Here is a 10674-nt window from a genome sequence, read left to right as displayed (position 1 = left end):
TGGTTGTAGACAGGGCAGGACACAGAAAAACTTTCATCTACAAATGGTGCCAAAACATGGGACCTAAAACCTGAGAAAGCTTTAAAAAAAAAGATTCTAAAACAGAGCTAAAAAGAGCTTCCTAGTTGTGTCTCTTGGGCCAGCCTTGAACTACAGTATGAAGGGTTCATGGCCTATGGGCTTCAGTACAGCATGGCAGAGCCCTGCCACTGTACACAGTGGTGTACGCAAGCTGCACAGCATGATGTGTGGTGGATATAGGTTTTGCTAGTATAGACAAAAAAGAAAGAAAGAAAGAAGGAAGGAAGGAAGGAAGGAAGGAAGGAAGGAAGGAAGAAAGAAAGAAAGAAAGAAAAAGAATAAAAAAGGTTTTGGGGCTACACACTAAGCATAGATCCACTGATTCCCAGAGTTGGTGGTGAGCATGGTTCCCAGAGCTGGCAATAACATATTCTGCCATGTTGGGGAGCTGAGGTGGGCGGAGCCAGCAGCCAACGCTGCCATCACAGTCCTAGTAATGCCGCAGTTTAAAGCAGTAGATCCACAATAGACAGATTCAGATGGAATAAACCTCTAAATGGTTTGTGGTGTATGTGGGCTTGGAAGAGAGGGGAAAAGGAATATAGACAGTTACATAAAGAAATAGTTTTAAAAATAAAACCTTTAAAGAGACAGTAAAGGTAATATGAAAAATAAGCCACATAAGGTTAATATTACACAGAGAATCTGGATTGTGTTGTCTTTGGGATTTTTAACTGCAGAGAGACATTTGATTGTAATAGCAGCTGAGTTAAATCAATATGTATATTTTAAAGGTATCTTGACTTCAAAATTTGGACCTAAGTATAGGTTGCTTTGGAAAGGAGGCTCTGCTTTTGTTTCCACAGAAAGCAAAAGGCTATGGATTTGTTCCAGGTTGAGATGGACCAGGTTTGATCAAAGAAGACCCCCTGAAAGATCTACATAAGATCCAACATCCAGAACAGCTTCAAGGCAATTGGCTCAGAAAATACAGCATCACAGACTATTCCAGTCAGGACTTAACTATAATTCTTAATTGTCTCAGAATCCCCATAAGACTACCAGTGGCCCCTATCACCAGAAAGTAGCCTAGAAAACTATACCCACATTCCCCAAAATTGGATTACAGATGTTTGTCTTTGTTTAGGCTGTTGATCATAATTGTTATTGGTTATAAGTCAATCTCTTTCTAAAAGAAGAAAGGGAGATATGATATGGAAATATAGGATATAGATATGATAGGATAAAAGGTTAGATTGTTGAACCTACTTTCATAGAGCAACTTGTTTAAAATGTTTTACATTGGTATAGATTTTATTGATACAAATGTAGTTAATTTTGTTATCCTGTGTGTATATTTATATGAAACTGTAGACTCAGAAATATAGGATAAATATGTGGTGATATTGTGTTCCCCAATATATTGTGCACCCTAATAAATTTATCTGGGGTCAGAAAACAGAACAGCCACTAGATACAGAGGCCAGAAAATAGTGGCACACACACCTTTAATCCCAGCATTCTGGAAGTAGAGATCCATCCGAATCTCTATGAGTTCAAACCCACACTGGAAACAGCCAAGCATGGTGACACATGCCTTAAATCCCAGGAAGTGATGGCAGGAAACAGAAAGGTATATAAGGTGTGAAAACCAGAAACTAGAGTCTCTTTAAGCTTTCAGGCTTTTGAGCAGCAGTTCAGCTGAGAACCATTTGGGTGAGGACTTAGAGGCTTCTACTCTAAGGAAACAGGATCAGCTGAGGAATTGACAAGGTGAGGTGTCTGTGGCTTGTTATGCTTCTCTGGTCTTCCAGCATTCACCCTAATACCTGGCTTCAGGTTTGATTTTATTAATAAGACCTTTTAAGATTCATGCTACATAAGTAGGATATAGAATATTTTCTTTGAATTTGCCTAATATAAATATTTGCTTACTAAAAAATTCTAGATATTGTAACTAATTCTTGCTTGTTATATATAATTTTACTATGTTAAAGTTAAAACCTTCCTTTTTGATTAGACAGAAAAGGGGAGGTGCTGTGGAATGTTCTGCATGCTGTGAATATGTGTTGCTCTGATTGGTTGATAAATAAAATGCTGATTGGCCAGTAGCCAGGCAGGAAGTATAGGCATGATAAGCAGACAAGGAGAATTCTGGAAAGAGGAAGGCTGAGTCAGGAGACACCAGCCTGCCATCCAGGAGCAGCATGTAATGGCACATAGGTAAAGTCATGGAAAACATGGCACCATATAGATTAACAGAAATGGGCTGAGTTTAAGTATAAGAGCTAGTCAGTGGTAGACCTGAGCTAATGGCCGAGCTGTTTAAACACTATAAGCCTCTGTGTGTTTACTTGGGCCTTAGTGGCTGCAGACTGGGCGGGACACAGGAAAACTTCAGCTACACATAACAGCTACTTTTTATAAATATGAATTATTAGACATATGCAATATACGTGATCATTATGAATAGTTACAGCCAGTATGCTAGAAATAATAAAACCAGATACTTCAAGTTACCAAAGTTATACTTCAGTGGGGAACCGCAAGGGTGTCCCACAATGCTGTTCGAAGTTTTTGCTTTTCTCATTTGTAGCCACCAGATTAGGACTGTACTTTTCACTCCAGTTTAATTTTATTAAATTTATAGATAACAATGGAAAGAAAGGAAATTCCACCAGGAAATTCGAGTCCCATAAAGGTTAAATATATTAGTTTAGATGAGAATAATTATAGTAAATGTAAAGGGAAACAGATCTTTAACTTGTGAAAATGAAATCTCATGTAATTTGTAGAGTCCTCAAAGAAGAAATAGGTAATATTTGTAAAAATGTGTAGTAGCTATGACCTCACCATGGTTCTTTGTTGAAAGATATTTTGTATTAGGGTTTGGAGAGATGCCTCAAAGGTTAAGAGCACTGGCTGCTCTTCCAGTGAACCTGGGTTCAATTCCCAACTCTGATGTGGTACCCTGCAACCATCTGTAACTCCAGACCTATGGGATCTGATGTCCTCTTTTGGCCTCCAAAAGCACAAGGCATTCACATCATGCACAGACATGTATGCAGGAAACACACCCATAAACACAGAAAAAAATTACCAAATCTTTTTTAAAGACTTCATTATACCTAGGAAATGTGATGATTTTATGTGAATGATAATGGGTTCCATAGTAGATTGTAATTGTGTTCCCATTATTAAGAGACTGTTCTATTTTTAAGAATTAAAATGAGAGTTGAGTGTTGGAGGAAATTCAGGTAAATAAATGTAAATAGCATTCCCCTTGGGGGAATGCTGAAGGCAAGTGATCACAGCAGAAAGGTTAGGGTGGGTGGGATGTACTTCCTGCATAAGCGAATGGATGTGTTTCCAGAGTGACTGACTCTGTGTTCACTATATGTGGTGTACCACCTCCTGAGCACTTCCTTGGTCACTTCTTTCTACATACAATCAAATGTGCTGAGACAAATGCTGAAATCTACGGGACCTACCTGAAACAAAGTAAAGAATGATGAAAAGGAAGAAAGAAAAGAATAGTGTGCTGAGAAAATAAAACGGAAGGAAGAGAAAATTCTCCAACTACATTTATGTTAAGAGGTGCATATTTGGTGACCAGTGTGATTAAAGATTAAATTTAAACATAAAAATTTTAAATATTTAGAACATTTTATTCATTTCTAAAAGAAATGTAAGAGCCACTGTTTTCAGTTGTTATAAAGTCTACGGAGAAAGATCTTTATAGAATATGTACAAATTTGTTGCTCCTAGTTTGATATAGGGTAGTACAGGCAAAGTTGGAGATGAAGATATAGGATAACACAGTAAGGATGGAGTTGAAAATATGATATTATACATTAAGCAGGCAGATGAAGACATGGGAAACACAGCAAGGATGAAGGTGAAGATGTGGGGTAGCACAGACAGGGATGGAGATGAAGATCTGGGGTAACACACCATAAGGATGGTGAGTGTGGTGATATTGTGTTTCCCAATATATTGTGCACCTTAATAAACTTTTCTGGGATCAGAGAACATAAGAGCCATTTGCCTTGGGATGTTCTGTATGTTAAATGTGTTGCTCTGATTAGTTAATAAATAAAACACTGATTGGCCAGTAGTCAGACAGGAAGGACAAGGAGAGAAGAGAATTCTGGGAACAGGAAGGCTGAGGCAGAGAGATACTGCCAGCCTCCATGATGAGGAGCAGGATGTAAAGTACTGGTAAACCATGAGCCACATGGCAAAGTATAGTGCTGTGGAATGTTCTGTATGTCAAATGTGCTGCTCTGATTGGTTACAATAAATAAAGTGCTAATTGGCCAGTAGCCAGGCAGGGAAGATAGGGTAGGTGGGACAAGGAGGAAGAGAATTCTGGGAAGTGAAGGCTGGAGCTGGGGAGATGCTGCCAGCCACCGCCATGACCAGGAAGATGTAAGGTTCTGGTAAGCCACAAGCCACATGGCAACTTATAGACTAACATAAATAGGTTAATTTCTGATAGAAAAAGTAGATAACAAGAAGGCTGCCATGGCCATACAGTTTGTAAACAATATAAGTTTCTGTGTGTTTACTTGGTTGGGTCTGAGCATCTATGGGCCTGGCGGGTGAGAGAGATTTGTCCTGACTGTGGGCCAGGCAGGAAAACTCTAGCAATAGTATAGATGAATAGAAATGGGTTAATTTAAGATATAAGAACATCTAGCAAGAAGCCTGAGCCATTAGGCCAAAGAGTTTAAATAATATAAGTGTCTGTATGTTTATTTTATAAGTGGGCTATGGGACTGCTGGGGCTTGGCAGGACCTGGAGAGAAAAATTTTAGCTACAGCCATTAGACATAGAGGCCAGAAAATGGTGGCACACACACCTTTAATCCTAGCATTCTGGAAGCAGAGATCCATGTGGATCTCTGTGAGTTCAAAGCCACACTTGAAACTGCCAAGTGTAGTGACACACCCCTTTAAGCCCAGGAAGTGATGGCAGGAAGCAGAAATGTACATACGACATGAGGAGCAGAAACTAGATGTGTTTGGCCTGGTTAAGCTTTTAGACTTTTAGCAGCAGTTCAGCTGAGATCCATTTGGATAAGAACTCAGAGGCTTCTAGTTTGAGGAAACAGGATCAGCTAAGGAATTGGCAAGGTGAGGTTATCTGTGGCTGGTTCTGCTTCGCTGATCTTTCAGTGTGCACTCCAACACCTGGCTCTAGGTTTGTTTTTATTAATAAGACCTTTTAAGATTCATGCTATAGGTGACAATATGTGGAGTAGCATAGAATGAGATGGACATAGACAGGAAGATGTCATTGTAGCAGGCTTCCTTGGACTACCAGGCCCTCAGTCATGACACGGAGACTTACTATTAGTTATGAATGCTTGGCTTTATCTAATGCTTGTCCCACTAACTCTTATAATTTAGCTTAACTTGTTTCTCTTCATCTATGTTTTGCTTTGGGGCTTTGTACCTTTCTTTCATTCTGTATGTCCTTCTTTCCTGCTTCTTCCATGTCTGTCTGTCTGTCAGCTGCCTAGCTGACTGACCCTAAGCATCTCTCTCTCTCTCTCTCTCTCTCTTTCTCTCTCTTCCTTCGAGCCTAGATTCCACCTTCTACTTATTCTCCTGCCTGCTAGTCCTGCCCATCCCTCTATTGCCTATCTATTGGCCATTCAGCTTTGTATTAGACCAATAAGATGCCTTAGGCAGGCCAAGCAAAACATCTTTACATCACTAAACAAATGCAACATAAACAAATGTAACACACCTTTGCCTAGTTAAACAAATGTGACACATTTTTACATAGTTAAAGTAATACTCCACAACAGGTCCTGGCTTGAATATCTTAGTGGGGTCTGCTTTGAGAATTAGGTCTCAGATAGTAGATCTGCCACCATATATGTACCACATTTAAATGCAAATATGTATGAATGGGGAATCCTATGTAATAGCAGCTGTATTTGAAAATGCCCTCAACACATGTATTGTTACAGCACAACCTCTCATTTGTCACCTGTATACATCAAGGTCATTAGAATTGTCAGAGAAGGCAAGCAAAGGGCAAATAGAAGACCATTATTCAGATTGCCACGTCAAAAATATAATTATAAAAGATACTAGGCTTCGATATCTATAGAAAGAAAGCAGTTTCATAAATCATGCATGTCATCTAACCCACCAAAAATTCACACTCTCTTAGAACACAAAAGGAGAGCTCTGGCTAAGGAGGAGAAATAAGTGGGTATCCACCCTAATTCCTACTTCCTGAATATGTTCTTCAGGAAGATATATGGCAGTCACAGAGGACAGGGAGGTCCTGAGCAGGGCTGCATTGGAAACACAGAGCTACTTCCTTCATAGGGCAGGGCACTAGTAATCAGAGACGGGGTATAATGGTCCCAGGTGAAGAGAGTCTGAATGGATCTCCTAAGTTTCCTTTAGTTCCCACATGGCAAGAACCTGCTGTAGGGAGTGGATCAGGGGACAGGGATTAAGGTAGAAGCCTTAGCAGCGTCAGCAACTCAGTAAAGACTGAGTCATCAAAGCTGTTGACTAAGCTGTGACAAATGACACTGTGAGTTCATCAGCCTTAGATGTCAGCAGTGAACACCAGCAGAACACTCAGAAAAAGACCCTGGCCAGCACAGCTCTGTGGTAGTCTGGATACCCTCTCTGTCATAGTCTACCAAAGAAGAAAAGTGACAGAAAGCTGGGAGATCTCAAGATGCCGACCCACACAGCATCTACCTGTAATCCAATGCCATCCCTCAGAGATGTGTGGTTTGCTAGCAAAAGCCAAAAATTCATCTCCAACCACTGCATCTGTCCTTGCCAGACAGTTACAGCATGAGGATTGGATTAAATTATAAACATATTGGATTAAAGGCAGCTTTTGATTTCCAACTGATCACAAAGAAACTGATCACCAGGATTGCTGTAGAGAGAGAAAAACATCAAAGTCATTAGTTTTTCTTGTATTTGTGATTTGGGTAATAGTTGCTTCTCTGTAACACAGACACCACATGGGCACATTAAATGGAGAAAGGAAAGGGGGAAGTGCAAAGGATGTGAAAGGAGGAGGCATCCATTGGATACGCTCGGAATTGCTCCAGCGTTCTGTAGATGAGTGTCGGTTTTCACTCTTCAGCAGTTCAGCTGCCAATTTCACTACTGAGGCTAAAAATGTTTAAGTGTTGTACCTAAATTTCGGCTTTGAAATATACTTTAGCAATCTTCCTTCCCTCGCTCATTCCTTCTTTCTTTCTTGTTCTGAGACCTATCCAGGGTAGACTACATAGAACTCCCTATGAAGCCAAATATGACTTTGACCCTGTGATACTCCTGCCCCTGCCTCCTGAATTCTGTGATTATAGGTTTTGCCCTCTAACCTAATTCATGCAGTTCTGGGTATCAAAGCTTTGTGAATACTAGACAAGCACTTTGCCAATTGAGCTGTAACCATGGTCCAAATTTTACTGTTCTTTCTGATAAACTTGTCTGTTCAGAGATTCAGCACCATTACATCAACAAATTTATCATATTTTTATAATTATGTATTATAACAGTTTCCTCTTTTTACTTAAGTAGCTGTACTTATGTAACTCATGACAAAGGATTTCATTATTTATGAAATCCATTTTATAGTCAAGACCATGGCTGGAGTCAACCATTTGGGACAGTAAATGGATTCAGAATGAGTAGATAAATACAACTGCGGGAGACTAGGATTGTAATCTTTGAAAAAGGTAGTAACTAGTTTAAACCAAAATTACCATAAAACTAATTTTCACAAAATGCAGAAATGATATCTGTAACACCCATGGAGTTGGAATTTAACTACTGGAATTTAGAAGAATGAACTAAATTTATTTAAAAAAATCTCAACTCCCTCTAAAGATAGGGTAGTAATGTAAAGTATTAAAGCATTTGAAGTTCATAACAGTGTAATAGCCTTCATAGGCTTCATAATGGATATTAAACAACTACTAAGTTGTATTTATCCACTTAAAAGATTTTAGAGATCATTAAACTCTTTAATAGCATCAGTCATCTCTAAGTGACACAAGCCAGGGTATGTCAAGGTTATCTACAACACTTAGTTAATTCTCTGCATTATTGTTTGCTTTATAATATAAAATACGTGTGTGTGTGTGGTATGTTCATACCATATATTACCTAGAAAGTATGTGTTTAACAATTATAAAGTTACAGAATTGCTCTGGATAGAATCAAAAGCAAGTATAAATACTCTTGATAAGTGTTGAGCTAAGTTTATGGAAATAGGATTGTTACCCAGGCCAATACTAAGATGACTGGCCTCATTCATAGAGGACTGGCTGGAGGTCAAGACTATTTTGAAAAAAAGTGAATGACTTCAGTTAAGAGAATGTCTGATGAGAATTTTCAGCCATTTTAATTGTAGCCACTGTGTAAATTAGATTACTTTTGTGGATTTCTTTAAATTTACCAAGTGAACAAAAAAAGAAAAAGAAAAACTTGGTTAATGTAAGATTTGCTTTATAATTATAAGAAGCTAATAAAGACAGTATAAAAATTTTTAGAGATTAAAGATTCAGGGAGTTTCCAAATCTAAAAACAAAATTAACTTTTACTGTATTTCAGAAATGTTTGGTCAAGTATGTGGAATAAATTTGATAATACTGGATAAAAACTATTTTTAGGTTCTGGGGTAGAAAAACAAATCACCTATTTAGTCCAGAAGACCATTTTCCAATGCTGGGTACTTACTTTTTAATTCATCTAAAAATTAAAGATGTATGATTCCAAATGAAAGAGAATATAGGAAAATACTGTTCCCACTCAAACAGAACTCTCATGGAAATAGAACTGGAATCTGAGTTCCAGGCCTGGTTTGTTCACATCAGTCAGTCCTTGAGCAAACAATAGAACATTTCTGGTCCAAGGTTTGCAGAACAAAGTCATTTGTTTTCTTATTAACCTTAGTGAACTTGTCAATTAGATTGTCATAAAGTTGTTCCCGATATTAAATTTCTAGAACTCTAAAGGACTGGAAATCCTGGAAACTTAGACAACCTTAGATGAATTATTGAGCAGAGATACTAAACATGTAAGATGAAGAATTTTAAAGGAATGTTTCTAAGGTTTCTTTAGTTTATATAAGACAGAAAGGATGCAGTAAGGAAAATCAACAACAAAAAAATGCAATTAAATACTCTCAGAAAAGTAACAGCAAAAGGAATCAAATACCCAAGGATGCCCCCCTTTTCTGCTCACTGGCATTCTGTGCAGCCACACCCCCATCGGTTCAATCCCCTGGGTGCAGAGAGCAGCTGACCACGAGAAAGGGGCAGCATTTGTGCTACGGTCTGGTGTGCTGTGCATATGCTACAGCAGACTCCTGTTTAATGACTAAGCAGAAAACTTTCTAAAATTACCTCTCATTACACAGTATCTCATGCACACACCTTGTTTTTCCAAACTTTCAAATTCTTCTGAAATGACTAGAGCCAATTTGGCTAAAAATTAGGGATCAGTCCACCAGCCAAAATCGTTAAGGTGGTAAATGGCACTCCAGCAAATAATAGAGTTATATTTGTTTGTGTTCAGCTTGTAACTATTTGAGCAACACAGACAAAATAACTTGGTTTGTGGAAAGATTCTCCCATGAGTTTTTGAAGAATTTACTGGCTGCTGTCCTGGCCAGATCCTGGAGAAGACGACACAGGAGGAAATGGCTCCATCAGTGAGCAAAATGTAAACAAAAAATTAATGACTTTTAATAGGAACAATCGAGCTAGGGAAAAAAAATGAAGAGAAGAAGAAAGATTAGGAGAAAGAGAAAAGAAGAAAGAAGAGGAGGAGGAAGAGGAGAAGTATACCTCATGTAAGTAGAATAAAGACAAAAGATTAATTTACAGTTTTACCCACCCCCAGTACTCAGAGAGAGTCTGACTGAACATGTGGTTTGGTTCAAGGCTCAGCCAGGTCCATTGGTCTTGGCTTTCCTCTTTTGTTTCTGGGCTCTGCTTTCTTCATTGTTGGATCTGGCCTCATTGTCATTACAGCAAGAGAGGCTTAATGAAATGTACCCATGGTTGACTCAACCACTTGAGTCTGGTGAATTACACTCAGGTCAGTGGTGGGAAGTGAGGGTGGGTCTTAGTCCCAATGAGGTTTCTAGAATTGTCATGAAGGGAAAATTAATGTTGAGTAACTGGAGCTAGGGAGAGAGAAGGAGAGAGACAAGAGAAGGAGAGAAAGAAATGAGTGAGAGATATACACTCCCCATCTAAGGAGAAGACTGACCAAGAGGTAAGGCTAGATTTCAAACCAAGATTAGATCCTAAACCCTGCTGTGACTAAGAAATATTTCCATTTCATGACCTGAACAGTAACAATAGTGATAGCAGCCCAAAGAAGGGAAATGTTTTGCTGAAACAATCCCTGTTAAAGTCTGGAACAGATATGATGTAATGCACGGTCGACCTGAGTGAACTGTGACTAGAATTCATTTCCTGACACTTTACTTCTTGGCAGCATGAAACCTGCTGTGCTGTTTGCCATGAGTCAACCACTGAGTCTTGGTTCCTTCACTGCTTTCTCCCACACTCACACTCTCACCCTGTATTATAGTCTCTGTTCTCTGTGCATCTCTGTCTCTTCGTGCTTCCTGAATGACAG

The sequence above is a fragment of the Onychomys torridus genome, chromosome 6 (genome assembly GCF_903995425.1).
Source record: "Onychomys torridus chromosome 6, mOncTor1.1, whole genome shotgun sequence".
Taxonomy (NCBI): Eukaryota; Metazoa; Chordata; class Mammalia; order Rodentia; family Cricetidae; genus Onychomys; species Onychomys torridus.
Note: the sequence above shows the minus strand (reverse complement) of the source record.